The sequence below is a fragment of the Crocodylus siamensis genome, chromosome 2, assembly GCF_052110815.1.
Source record: "Crocodylus siamensis isolate JL-2025a chromosome 2, ASM5211081v1, whole genome shotgun sequence".
NCBI classification, from domain to species: Eukaryota; Metazoa; Chordata; order Crocodylia; family Crocodylidae; genus Crocodylus; species Crocodylus siamensis.
This window is the reverse complement of record NC_143396.1, coordinates 39,899,206-39,911,270: the sequence shown is the minus strand read 5'-3', so window position 1 is coordinate 39,911,270 and position 12,065 is coordinate 39,899,206.

Sequence of the window (12,065 nt, the reverse complement as noted above, 5' to 3'; positions counted from 1 at the left end):
CAATGGTGCACAGCTTTCACCTGGAAGCCCCACATGATGTCATGGAGCCAGCCCAGTCTGGCTTGAAGGTACACAGCAGCACGCCAGGCCAGGCAAGCTATGTGGCACCACATGCAGCTCCTGGGATTCAGCTGAAGCCATATGCCACTGGGGAACTCCGCCTGCCAAGAGCTATGAGCACCCTAAGGGCCTGCTGCCTGCTGCTGCCATCAGCAGTGGAGGCTGTGCACCATGGAGGGAGCATATGGTCGAGGGCTCTACATTCACCTGCACACCCCCACACTCCCCACATACCCCCACAGACTCTACACCCACCCGCACATTCCCACATTCCCCCACATACCCCACAAACCCCCCACACATCTACCCTCCACTCCTTCACAAACTCCATATATCCCTATAAAAATTCCACACACTATACAAGAGGAAGACTTTATTTTGAGTTATTTTACAGTCACCTCTATATATACTATGCAAACAAACTTACATCAGGACAAAAATATTTTTAAATAAAATTAAAATGTTATAATAGATGTTTGATTTTTAATATATGATTTATTTTTTCCCTGTTCCAAGATGGCAACCTCCCTCCCCCCCCCCCCCCCCCCCGTCCAAGGGAGTACTTCTGGTGGCAAAAAGTCAGGTGTTGGGGGAGGGACTTCTAGTCCCAATATGGTGATCAGGGGGTTGGGCACATGTCATGGGGTGGGGGCTACTCTTGCGGTCCTCGACAGCTCACTGAAAGTCATTAAGTGGCCCTTCAGCTGAAATAATTGCCCAGTGGGCTAATCTCTGTGTGTAAGAAGGAATGAGCATGGATCAGAAAGACACAGAAGCCTGTGGCAGAACACTTTAACCTTCCCGGACATTCCATCATTGACCTCAGGGTAGCTGTTCTTAGCAAACTTGAAAAACCTAGTTGAACAGGAAGTTGTGGAGCAAGAAATCAATCACAGACTGTGTTATGTTAAGTATGGGCTAAACAGGGATATGGATTATTATCCCATTACCTGGATTAGCTATTCTGGCCCCTATGGGTTTATTGCTTGTTTGCCTCTCCCAGCACTGCCCCCACTCCCTCTGCTCCCCACGTCCCTACCCCAATGCCCCACTTCCTGTCTTTTGTATTCTATCATTCTTTCCATTTTTTCTTTCTTTTGTATCTTCCCATCATTCTCTCCATTTTGTACACTGCTCTGTGCATGTCGCTTCAGAGCATCTGATGAATTGAGTTCTGGCCCACAAAAGCAGATACTATATATAGAATCTCCATGCCTTCAAACTAACATCACTAACTACCTGTCTCTGCTTATGAGAAATATTTCTAGCCAGCATTGCCATTCCAAAAGCTATTTTCCTTATGGTGCTTATATTGCCTGTCCTATAGTAATTTTCTGGCCAGGTCTTTTTATTAAAAGGCAAAGTATAATTTTTGTCATACACCATACTTTAATACATGTTTTTATTCTGAATCTGAATATTTTATAGAGGAAGATGAATGAAGAAAAGAAAATTGTTTAAGAACCTCCAAGCTGGCTGCAGGATTTCTAATAGACATTGCAATTTGTATTTGGGGATGTAACATTCAAATGTATTCACATCTCCAAGTGGCATAATTTTAAAAATAGCATAAGTTCCATTAAAATGAAGAAGAAAGATGAAGATAGTCTGGCGCAATATTTTAATTAATACTAGGCTAACCCTGGGCTATGGAAAATGTCAACTGCAATTGACTATATCATGCTGAGCCACAGATGTGTGCAGTCCAGTAACAAAAATTATGATAATTAGAAGAAAGCAAAAAAAGGAGTAAAACAGGGCCCCTCTCACCCCCCACCCCACATGAAAGGTAAGAGAAACAGAAGCAGCTGCTGTTGTGTTGGGCTCAAAAAGCCTCTGAAACTGGCACTAAGCTATAGCTGCTGGTACAGTTGGACTGGTTTAGCTGAGAGGTCTTCAGCAAATTGAATTGTAAAAGCAATGCATATTTCTCAATGTATAATTTTAATAGGCCAGACTTGGCTTCATTTTGAGTGTTTTTTTCAATGCATACAATGAATATACATATTTAAAAAACTCCCTTCTGTGCACAAGATTGGTGTCTAAAATTCAACTGAAGCAAGTTCATTTTCTACAAGTAATACTATCTGCTGTGTACCATTCTATAGCAGAAAAAGTGCTATTCAAAGTTCTCTCCAGGTTTAAGAAACATTTTATTTATGCTGTAACATTGCAGCTTCCACCCTACTCTGAACACGATCTACAGGAAAGCAGCCGCTGAAAGCTAAAATGTTATCTTCTAAATAAAGCATTTATCCATCTTCTGAATAGTGTTTTCTTCCTGAAAATGAGGTATGCAGCAGGTAAATAACATTACCTAGAAAGGTACTCTGTGCCAGACTGTTTATTACATTTGCAAGTTGAACTTCACAAATGCAAGGCCCTTTTGTCTCACCTGGACTGAAAAAGCCCCTTTCTGGGCTAAATACTGTTACTGTACAGTACACAATTTGGGGTGGAAATGTATTGTCCTTTGTTTGCTGTATGCAACTCCAAAGTCAAGACTCATGCAAAAATTAATTTTAACTAAATCATGTGCTAAACATGTGGAGGACTACACTTTTTTTCTTTGTCATAGCTTTAATAGTGGAGAGGGGGAATTATACAGTTGCAAAGCCCCCGGGGAGATTACTGGAGAGATTACTTTTCGGAGACTGTAAATGCAGTCAGTGAGACTGAAACAGACTGAAACTAGATAATAATGCTTATTTCTCCTTCCCACTTGCATATACAGTGAACTTTTGCTCTGTGGTATTACTAGGTTTTGCCCCTTAAAATATGTTTTTTGTTTGTTTGTTTTTAATGTCTCAATGGATTTACCATATTGTATCAGATTCCTTATTACTTCAATCAAAGAAAAATAGACCTAAAAGGAAACTTTGGAGGTCACCAAGACTAAGCTCCTGTTCAAAACAGGATCTTTTAAAAGCTTTCAATGCTGGAGAGTTTACAACCTCACTAAGTAATTTATTCCTCACTAAGCATAGTAAACAGCTATATTAGACAGTTCTTTCTAATATCCCATCTAAATTTCCCTAAATTTGTTAATGTACCCATGCATTCACAAAAACCCAAGCAATATATACTCCGTACAATGAGATAATAAATTATAATTGGATCGTCAAGAAATGTGCTGAAGTTCAGTACATAAGAAACAGGAGAAATACCATTTATAACGTCCGCTACTACAACATCTCTGCTGTAGTGGATTCCACAACATTCTTTTTTTGAACATAGAGAGAGAGAGAGATTAATGACAGCACAATTTCACTATGTACTGGCCCAATAGAGAGCAAAGAAAGGGTTACTCTTGTTCCAATGGAGATTGGTATTGCATAATTCACCTAAGAAGGGTGGTGGGAAAGCTTTCAGGCTACAGATTGTTTCCTCTCAAGAAAAATACTTTTGCAAGTCTCATTTTTTTGTGTAATGTCATGAAAAATGATATATTTTTCTGTGAAATTCCCCCTGTAGCAGAGCTCAGCATTTTAACATTTCTTTACTATACAGCTCTGTAGTCAGTGGTTACTAAAGCTCCTAAGTATTGCCTCACAAAATATTTACTTTGATAACTATCTTTACCAATTTTCACTGAAAGTTGTCATCTTTGGTTCCAGGTATAATTTTTCAGCAATTCTAATGAATCTCACAAAGATTTCACAAAATTCACATTTTATGTGATTTCTGTGTATGAACCTTTCCAAGTTTGTGGAAAGTTTTGTGATTAAAGATTCCAAGCTAGAAAAGAGTCCTACCAGCATATTTTTAAAACAAACAAAAAAAACCCCAAATAAACCATTTTTTGCCTCTTTAAAAAAAGTCCCACGATATAATTGATCATGGCACAATTTGTATTGAAAATGTAAATGTTTGATTTTTCCAACTTTTCCCAATTGTGAACATATATATGCACACTTAAAATAAAAGAAATACAAATATATATTTTGCACAGAACCAATAATTAATGTTCCTGTCCCATGAGACATCTGTAATTAAAGTTAATTATTTTTACTGACTGACAATAATGCTTAACATTTCTGTATAAAAATAAGTCTGCCATTTATTCTTGTTCCCATAACAACAATGTGGATTAGTTGTCTTGTCTCTCAAAATATTTTTGGAGCTCTGCATCATTTTGTAGTTTAATTTACTTTGATAATAGGGTTTAGTGTTTTGAATTTGTTAACTCTTCACTTTGTTCTTGAAGAGATTTTTTTTCTTGCTCTCAGAAATATGCAGTATGACATTAAGAACATCATGAGAAATGAAGATAAATTGTGACACGTTCTCTCAGAGGGAGAAGCACTGCATGTTGTTAAACAAGTGAGCTTTGTCAATCTGGAGCAATTACCACTATCTCCTTTTTAAGACAATGGTGAAAGAGCCACCCTCTATCATACTTATTTTAATCAGATTTGTGGGAGAAGTTTGTCTTTAAACCCACTAATGATCATCTCCATAACTGAAGCAGCCTGAAATGAAGAACCATACCGTTCCACACACTGACACAGACATCAGGAAAAAAGCTCATTAAAATGGGAAAGAGAGGAACCAAATTGGAGTGATTATATATAAAGTTAAAGATCCAATGTGCTATACAATTTAGTGGGTTTCAATAAGCCATTTCAGAAGGATGAAAAGTTGCTGCTTCTATCCATGAAATTATAGTCTCTCTTCTCATAGGGCCATAGCCAAACAAACAAATAGATTTCTAACTTTTAGGTATTACAGTGACAATTTTTAGGTTTGGATATTGTGTTCCTCTAGCGGAATTCAGAATTTTGTGTTACATGCTTATGTTCTTCCTCATTCGATGCATGGGAGGATTAGGTATAGCAGCATTAAAAATGAACCCACCTGAAGGAACAGGCACTAAAGAGCTACCCTGCAGAGGGGCAGAGCGTGAAAATGCAGAGTTTGTCCCAGTAGGGACACCGCATGCACCGAGGGTGAGTGAAGCAGTTTTGGAGGTAGCCCTCTTGGAAGTGGGAGGGGTGATGTAACCCCGGCAGGGGTGGAATGAGAGATGTTAGTAAAAATCTTGGAAGAGTCCTGGCCGGGGATTGGCTGAGAGGCTTGGTTAAAAGAGGGGAGTAGTTTTCCCAAGGGGAAAGAAAAGGGGGGGGGGGGTGAGAGACAGGCTGGAGACCAGGGAAAGGATCTCCCCACGGCCACCGCTCTGAAAGCCCCTGGCAGAGCCCTGCAGAAGTAGCAGCAGAGGCTGCACTGAGAGTGCTGCACTGTGTCCGTTCTCCCTCCCTTCTCCTCAAGCCCTGCTGGGGCAGGACAAGAGAGGAGCTGCCCCTGAGGAGACTCCAAGCCTGGGAAGACCCTCCTGCAAGCCCCCCCGTGTGGCTCGGTGAGCACGGGGGGGGGGGGCAGGGCCAGGGGGGGACCACCTGAGACTGCCCTGGTTTTTCCCCTGCAAGTGAGAAGGCCCCAGGGAGGGGCAGGCTCAGGTGCTGGAGGGAGCCCTGGGCTGGAGGGACAGGGACTGCTCCAGCCACCAGAAGCCCCAGGCCAGGCCAGGAAGGGGCTACATTTGCCAGGTGCTGTGAGGCTGTGCTGGGCAGGGGAAACTGTTACAACCTACAGCCCAGACACTGATCCGTGCTGAGCCAGCGAAGGGGTCGAGGCAGGAATTGCTCTCTTGCAGAGAAGGAGCCACCGCCTGCTGCACTGAGACCCCTGGAGCTCATGCGAGGGATGCCAGCACCAGGAACCACACACATATCCTGTGTGGAGGGACACAGATGCAGTCAGCTCCCTGAGACACCCAGCCAGGGGCAGTGCACACAGGGTCCCCAGTGTACAAGTTATAGACTATGTAAATAAGTTCTTGATGGTTTATTAGTTGGAGTATCAATGTATTTATTTATTGGTTCCTTATTTATTGTGAGTAATTTGTATACTTTTTCCTAGTATAATGTGTATCGAAGAAGCATTAACCCTTAAGTCACCATCACCAGGTCATGCAGTATAACATTTGTTATATTGCATTGGTTATAGGTTACCTTGTAAATAATTAAATCCTGTAAATAGTTGTATAGCAGTCTGTAAGGTTGTTTGATTCTAAGGGGAGACTCTCCACTTGGGGACCCTGCAGCAGCTACCCAGGGAGCTGGGTGGGGCCGCTGACTTCCGTGTACCCTAGGATCCCACAAGTCAGGTGAAGATGCAGGTAGTGTCTCACCCAGGGTTACGTAGGGACCTCAGAATATGATCTGTAATAGTTAATGGACTGATTGTCTGGTGCAGGAGGTGATAAGCTGACCAGTAGGTAATGGTAAAAGATGGATGGACGCATTCTGAGTACGCACGTGCAGGAGCACATGGTTCCTATGGAACAAAAAGCAGTGGCATATTCATGCTGCTGTGATCTGTCCCTTGGCATGCCCCTGCACATGGGCTCTGACATGCAGCAAAGTGATATGGGAGGGGCAGGGGAGGCTGGGGTCAGCACTTGTGCTGGCCCCAGAAGCCTTACCTGGAGTCCGGGGCCTCCCAGGGCAGCAGTGGCACTGAGCTAGCCACTCAGATCCTGGTCAGCAGCCAGCTCCAGTTTCTGGTGGTGCACATTGATGCTGTGTGTGCTGTGCTCCAAATTAACAGTATGGTAAATGGGTGAATGTCCTCCGTGTGTGGTTTGTTGCATCTCAGATGGGTTTGGGACACCAAAAACGGCATGTGTGCACTTGTTAGGATATGCCCGAGGTGTTTTATTTGCTCGTTTCTGGACTTTGATGCATAATGTTGGGCTGTAGAAAGTGTCTATGCAAAAGTGGAATTTACAGACTAAGACCATCTGTGGGGTTAGATGCTAAAATTGTTCCTTTAAAAATGTAGTGAGAGCCACTTCTTTTCCTTTAAAATGTAACCAGTAGCCATGCCACCTCCCTTGTGCAATAACTTAGAGAATATTAGAGAGTGGTAGTTGGACATATTATTCTGAAGTCAGGCAGACAGCAGGGTGGTATGACACCTCAGGGTGCATATAGTCATTTGCCTCACTTGGTCCTCACAGCCTGGGAGTGGCATGTTCAGCCATTCGCTGGTGCTGGGAGCCATGCAGGCATGCCAGTGAAACTAACTTGGGTGGAGGAAGGGGCAGGTGAGATAGGTGTGGGGCATGCGGGGAGCTGGCAGGTCCAAGGGGGAGGTTGCCCATCCAAGGGATGGGGAGTCAGGGGTCTAAAAATAACCCAGTCATGGTCAGAGAGTAGGAAGAGCGCAGGCTGGGGTGAGTGGTTGGGCTTTGCCAGTCCCGGGGCTGTGTTTGGAACACGTGCAGGTATTTGAGAGATTGGGTTACCCTGTTCCTGATCCAATTTAGTTCACCTCCTCTGGTGAACTTAGATTAGGCCTGTCATTTTTTTGCTAATTTAACCCCTCTGAATGCCTGCACAGATGGACATTTAGATTGACTTAACCCTAGTTAGGTCAATCTAAGTGTAACAGCTGTACGTACCCACAAAGGTTAACTTGTTCAGAAACACATAAAATCAACGTGTAAGATAGATCCCACATTTTTGGAGACACCATGCTGACTGTATACCCTCTGATTCTTGTGCTGTGCATTTCATTTACTGTTTGCCCTTTGATTTCTTTTGGATAGGAAGAAAAGGCCCACAGCTTAATATTTCTCAGTTTCCATCTGACTTCTTCTTCTTTATCACAATTGTGTTGACTGCTAACAATACAATATTTGGTTCTACTATATTACTTAATTTGAGGGTAATTTATGTGACTGTAAATAGTTGACCTCAAATGTTGTGGGTAAATATGCAGTATTTGCTGTTAGTAGATAGTTCAGTTCTGGCACATTCTGGCTTAAGGATGAAATTTTTAAAATGTTGTTACTATGGTGCCACATTAATATATGAATAGTTCAGTTTAACACTTCTTTCACAGAACTAGAACTGTAGCAATTAGCTGAACTTTAGATACAAATGTGACATTTCACATCTTGGTTAAAAGAATTAAAATAAAAAGAATGTTTTAGGTAATTAATTTTTTTAGTCACATTCTGAATCATCAAGATTTCAAACAATTTAAAAACCATTTGTTGGCATGGAAACATCAGCTTCATTAAAAATGGATTAAACTAATTAACCTAAAACATATCATACTATTAAATGTTTGATTTAGTATATATTAAAAAAAAGAACATTTTTCATTATCATTTTGTGTCTTTCATCTATTGAAAATGTTTTTGTTAGCAGAAAGTATTTCTAACTGCTATAATAACTGAGTAGATACACAAAAATAAGGACAGCATTAAAGTAGCGATAAGGGTTCCCTTTCTGAGTGAAGTACATTCCCCTGCTCTGTACAGATATTGAACCTCATATGTACCATCTATACTAAATCATAGAATTGTCTGGGGTTTTTTAATTGTCAAAACCTCATCAAGCTGCATGTTACATGAATTATTTTCATTTCAGCTGCAAAGGATTTTATGATTTGATGTGCAGACACAAAGAAATACTTGGATTGTGTATAAAATGATTATTAGAATGGCAAAATAACTTGTGCTCCCAGGCTAAAATGATAAATTACAATATAATATATTAAAATAATTAGAAAAAATAATAGCTTTAGTACCTACAAAAAAGAGGGAAACATCTTTGAATACTTCTTTCCATACCTTCCATCATTTCATGTCAGACTTCATTTAAGTTAATGGTTTAGCAGACAGTTACTTCTGCATATGCACCTTTTGTTGACTGCGGAGATTAAAGTTGTAGGTGAAATTTTCAGTGAGTTATTACAATGAGCTATTCGAGGCATCTAAAATGACATCAGCAATTACATCATTACTATCTTGGTATGTATGATATGTTTCAATGGAACTATGGATGGATTCTGCATTTGCCACACTGGCTTCATAGGAATTTCAGTCTGTTTTGCAAACCTGCAAATTGATGCACATGGAACCAGACATACACAACAATGCATATTCTCTGTGTGGCACTTAGTGCAGCTGGACACACAGGGGCTGGAGTTCAATTTCCTAGACCATTTTACAGAGTTAGGATTTTAGTCAGGAGTATAGACTCAGGTCTCACATGAATGTAGAAATAAATTTGTCTATTTTATTTTATTTTATTTTATTTAGAATGGGAGAGTTTAATAGAACGCAGAGATGGTGAATTAAAACAAACTACAATCTGTGAGGTGAGTAGATTTTACCTAATGTTAAACACCAGTTCTTTATAATAGAAACCATGTAATCCAAAAAATAAGCACCTTTTCATTCAAGTACAGAATTTAGCTAGTGTCAGAATGTCATATCTTTAGCATGTAGTATGACTATCAATGCAGAATAAAAAGGGGGGAAAAAACCTCAATGCTGGTTGAATTCTTGGATTTCACTCCCCGATTCTTCTTACTTTTCGTATTCCCAGCTGGGGGTTGCACAGAGATAGAAGGCTGAAGTCATATTTAAAAAGTATAAATATTGCAGTACTCTCTGGGGTGGTTATAGATGCTTGTCCTGAAACACTAGGGTTTCATTTATAGCAGGATATGAAAGAATCTTCTTTCTTCCACAACTCAATGTCAAGCTTGCCATTCAGCCCTTAATGTGGCACGTAGTAAATGCTGCTGTGCCTAGCAGGTGGCCCGAGGGTTCTCTGTCAGCATTTTTGTCATGCACTGCAGGAACACTTAAAACCATTCATACAATTCTGAGGACTCAGAACACTTTAATATTGCTTTGTGACTCTACTTAGAATATAAATACCAGTGACCTTTTCAGGAAAAGAAAACTTTTTAAAAAATATTTTCACCTTTCTGTTCCATCGGTAAAATGATGTAGGTACTAAAAAAAAATTTTTTAGCCTAATGGTTCCTCTCCCTGCTACCCTAAGACTTCAGTGGCTTCAGCATACATTGTCTGAAGACTCATAAGAGAAATTCACCTGGCAGAAAACAAAACAAAAGCATATTCAAAAAGGCATGGGTCTAAGCAGCAGCAGCATAGCCAACCTTATCAAACCCTAGGGAAGTTCAGATCAGGATTCAGCCATTGTAATTCAGCCATTGTAATTCAGATCAGGATTCAGAGCTGAACATGATGACTGATTTACTCTTCTAAATGAGGAATATTACTGATCTTTGGGAAGGCTAAAATTGGACATAGGACCTAGATGTCAATATTTGTAGTAACATTTTCAAAAATGCTCAAAAGACTTAGGAGCATAAACCCTACCTTTGAAAGGGCAAGCATGTAAAGAGATTTTTTTTTTTAGTTTAGGTACCATGGGGTACAGATAGACACCATACTGGATCTTCAAGCATACTTAAGTAGGTCTAGATGCTTGTCCATCTGGTCCTATGTACCTAAATCATATAACATTCATTTTTGGTAGTAGGACTTATGCTTCTAATCTGTTAGGTAATTTTGAAAGCTGAGGTACTGGAGTGGGGGAAAAAAGGCCTTTTGGGTATATCTGAACCATGTCCTGAGCATGCCAAAGAAAGAGAGTATCCCCAGTGGAGCTTTACCAAATCCAGCATTTGTGAACAAGAGTGGGTAAGCAGGGCATGCTCAGGAACATCTCTCCTCTGTCATTCTTGAGCTCATCCTCACACTGAATGCAGAGCAAACTCTTTTTTATGATAGAGAATTAAAAGTTAATTCTAATTTTGGAATGGGAACTTCAGGGATTTCATAATGGTGTACAATTCAATATCTATATCCCTAAGAAGTGACTGCATGTTTATAAAAGGTCACTGAACACATTTATGTCACTGTGTATTTTAAGGCGCTGTGCTTCAGGGGAAAAAATGTTTCTTTTTCTGGCCAGCAAAATAACTGCTGAGATGTTAAATATCTTTTGAATACACCTCAGAGTTACAGAGGCCAGAATTTCTTGGCAAACAGCTAGTGGATAGATGTGGCTTCTGCGAGAGAACAGGCAGATTCTGCATCTTACCCACTGTAGGCATGCTACAAGGATACCATCCTCATATAGGGATCTTTTTTACCACTCCATTTCAAGTCTGACCTTTCTTTCCTTTTGGGTATGAGGTTGTGAGGGAAGGAAGAAGACAAGCAGAAAGTTAAAAACAACACTATAATGTAAATCTATTGTCCCTTTAGCTTTTCAGACACTAACATTTAATCAGAGGTTAAATCTCCGTAATTTAAATATTTGAAAACGTGCTTCCTTTCCTCCCACAGGCACCAGGTCAGCAAGGTACTAAGCTTAAGCATGTAAATAGTCCCATTCCCTTCAGTGTGGTTAGCCATGTTTCAATAATGGGGACATGCTGAGATGCTTTGCTGACCTAGGTTTTTATCCCACATTGTTTTTATTCTATACAGGTACAACCTATAATAAACAAGTGAAATAGTTTTGAATGTTTGTAAGTGAAGACTATTATAGATTTTAATCACACAGTATGAGTCAACATACTGTTCAAGAACATACTATTCTTTATCTTTGATAAGGCTAACTCCCGCTTCATTGTATTAGGCACAGTACTATTCATAGCAAGAGAGTCTCCTTCCTTGGAGTACCTTTCAATTATATAAGGTGTTGAAATCCTTATCTTATGTTCCTAAAGCCTTTAAACTTTAGGAACATATTTTGATATGAAAATTTTATGTGGCTTAATAATGCCCTCCTCTTAAGCTGTACAATACAGACTCATTCCTCTATCAGACTCCATGATCCATGTTAATAACAGTCAAATCTGGAGGTTTCATTCACAGTAAAGCACTGGCTGAACCCAAGCAATTTCCAGTAGTCATCGTCAACATAAAAGGGAGGGGTAAAGTGGAGTGAAAAGCATAACTGTTCCAGAATGCACAAACATCTGGCTACACAGTCTCTTACCCTTTAGAGGTAGATAATAAATTACATGCCATTCTTTGGGTGCAGATGAGAAACTCTGGGATACAATATGCCTCCCTGACACACAGTACTTCCCAATACTCGTATGCATTGCCCTTATTCTAGGCTCTGTGCTAAAAGCTGTTATTAATAGGTTAATAA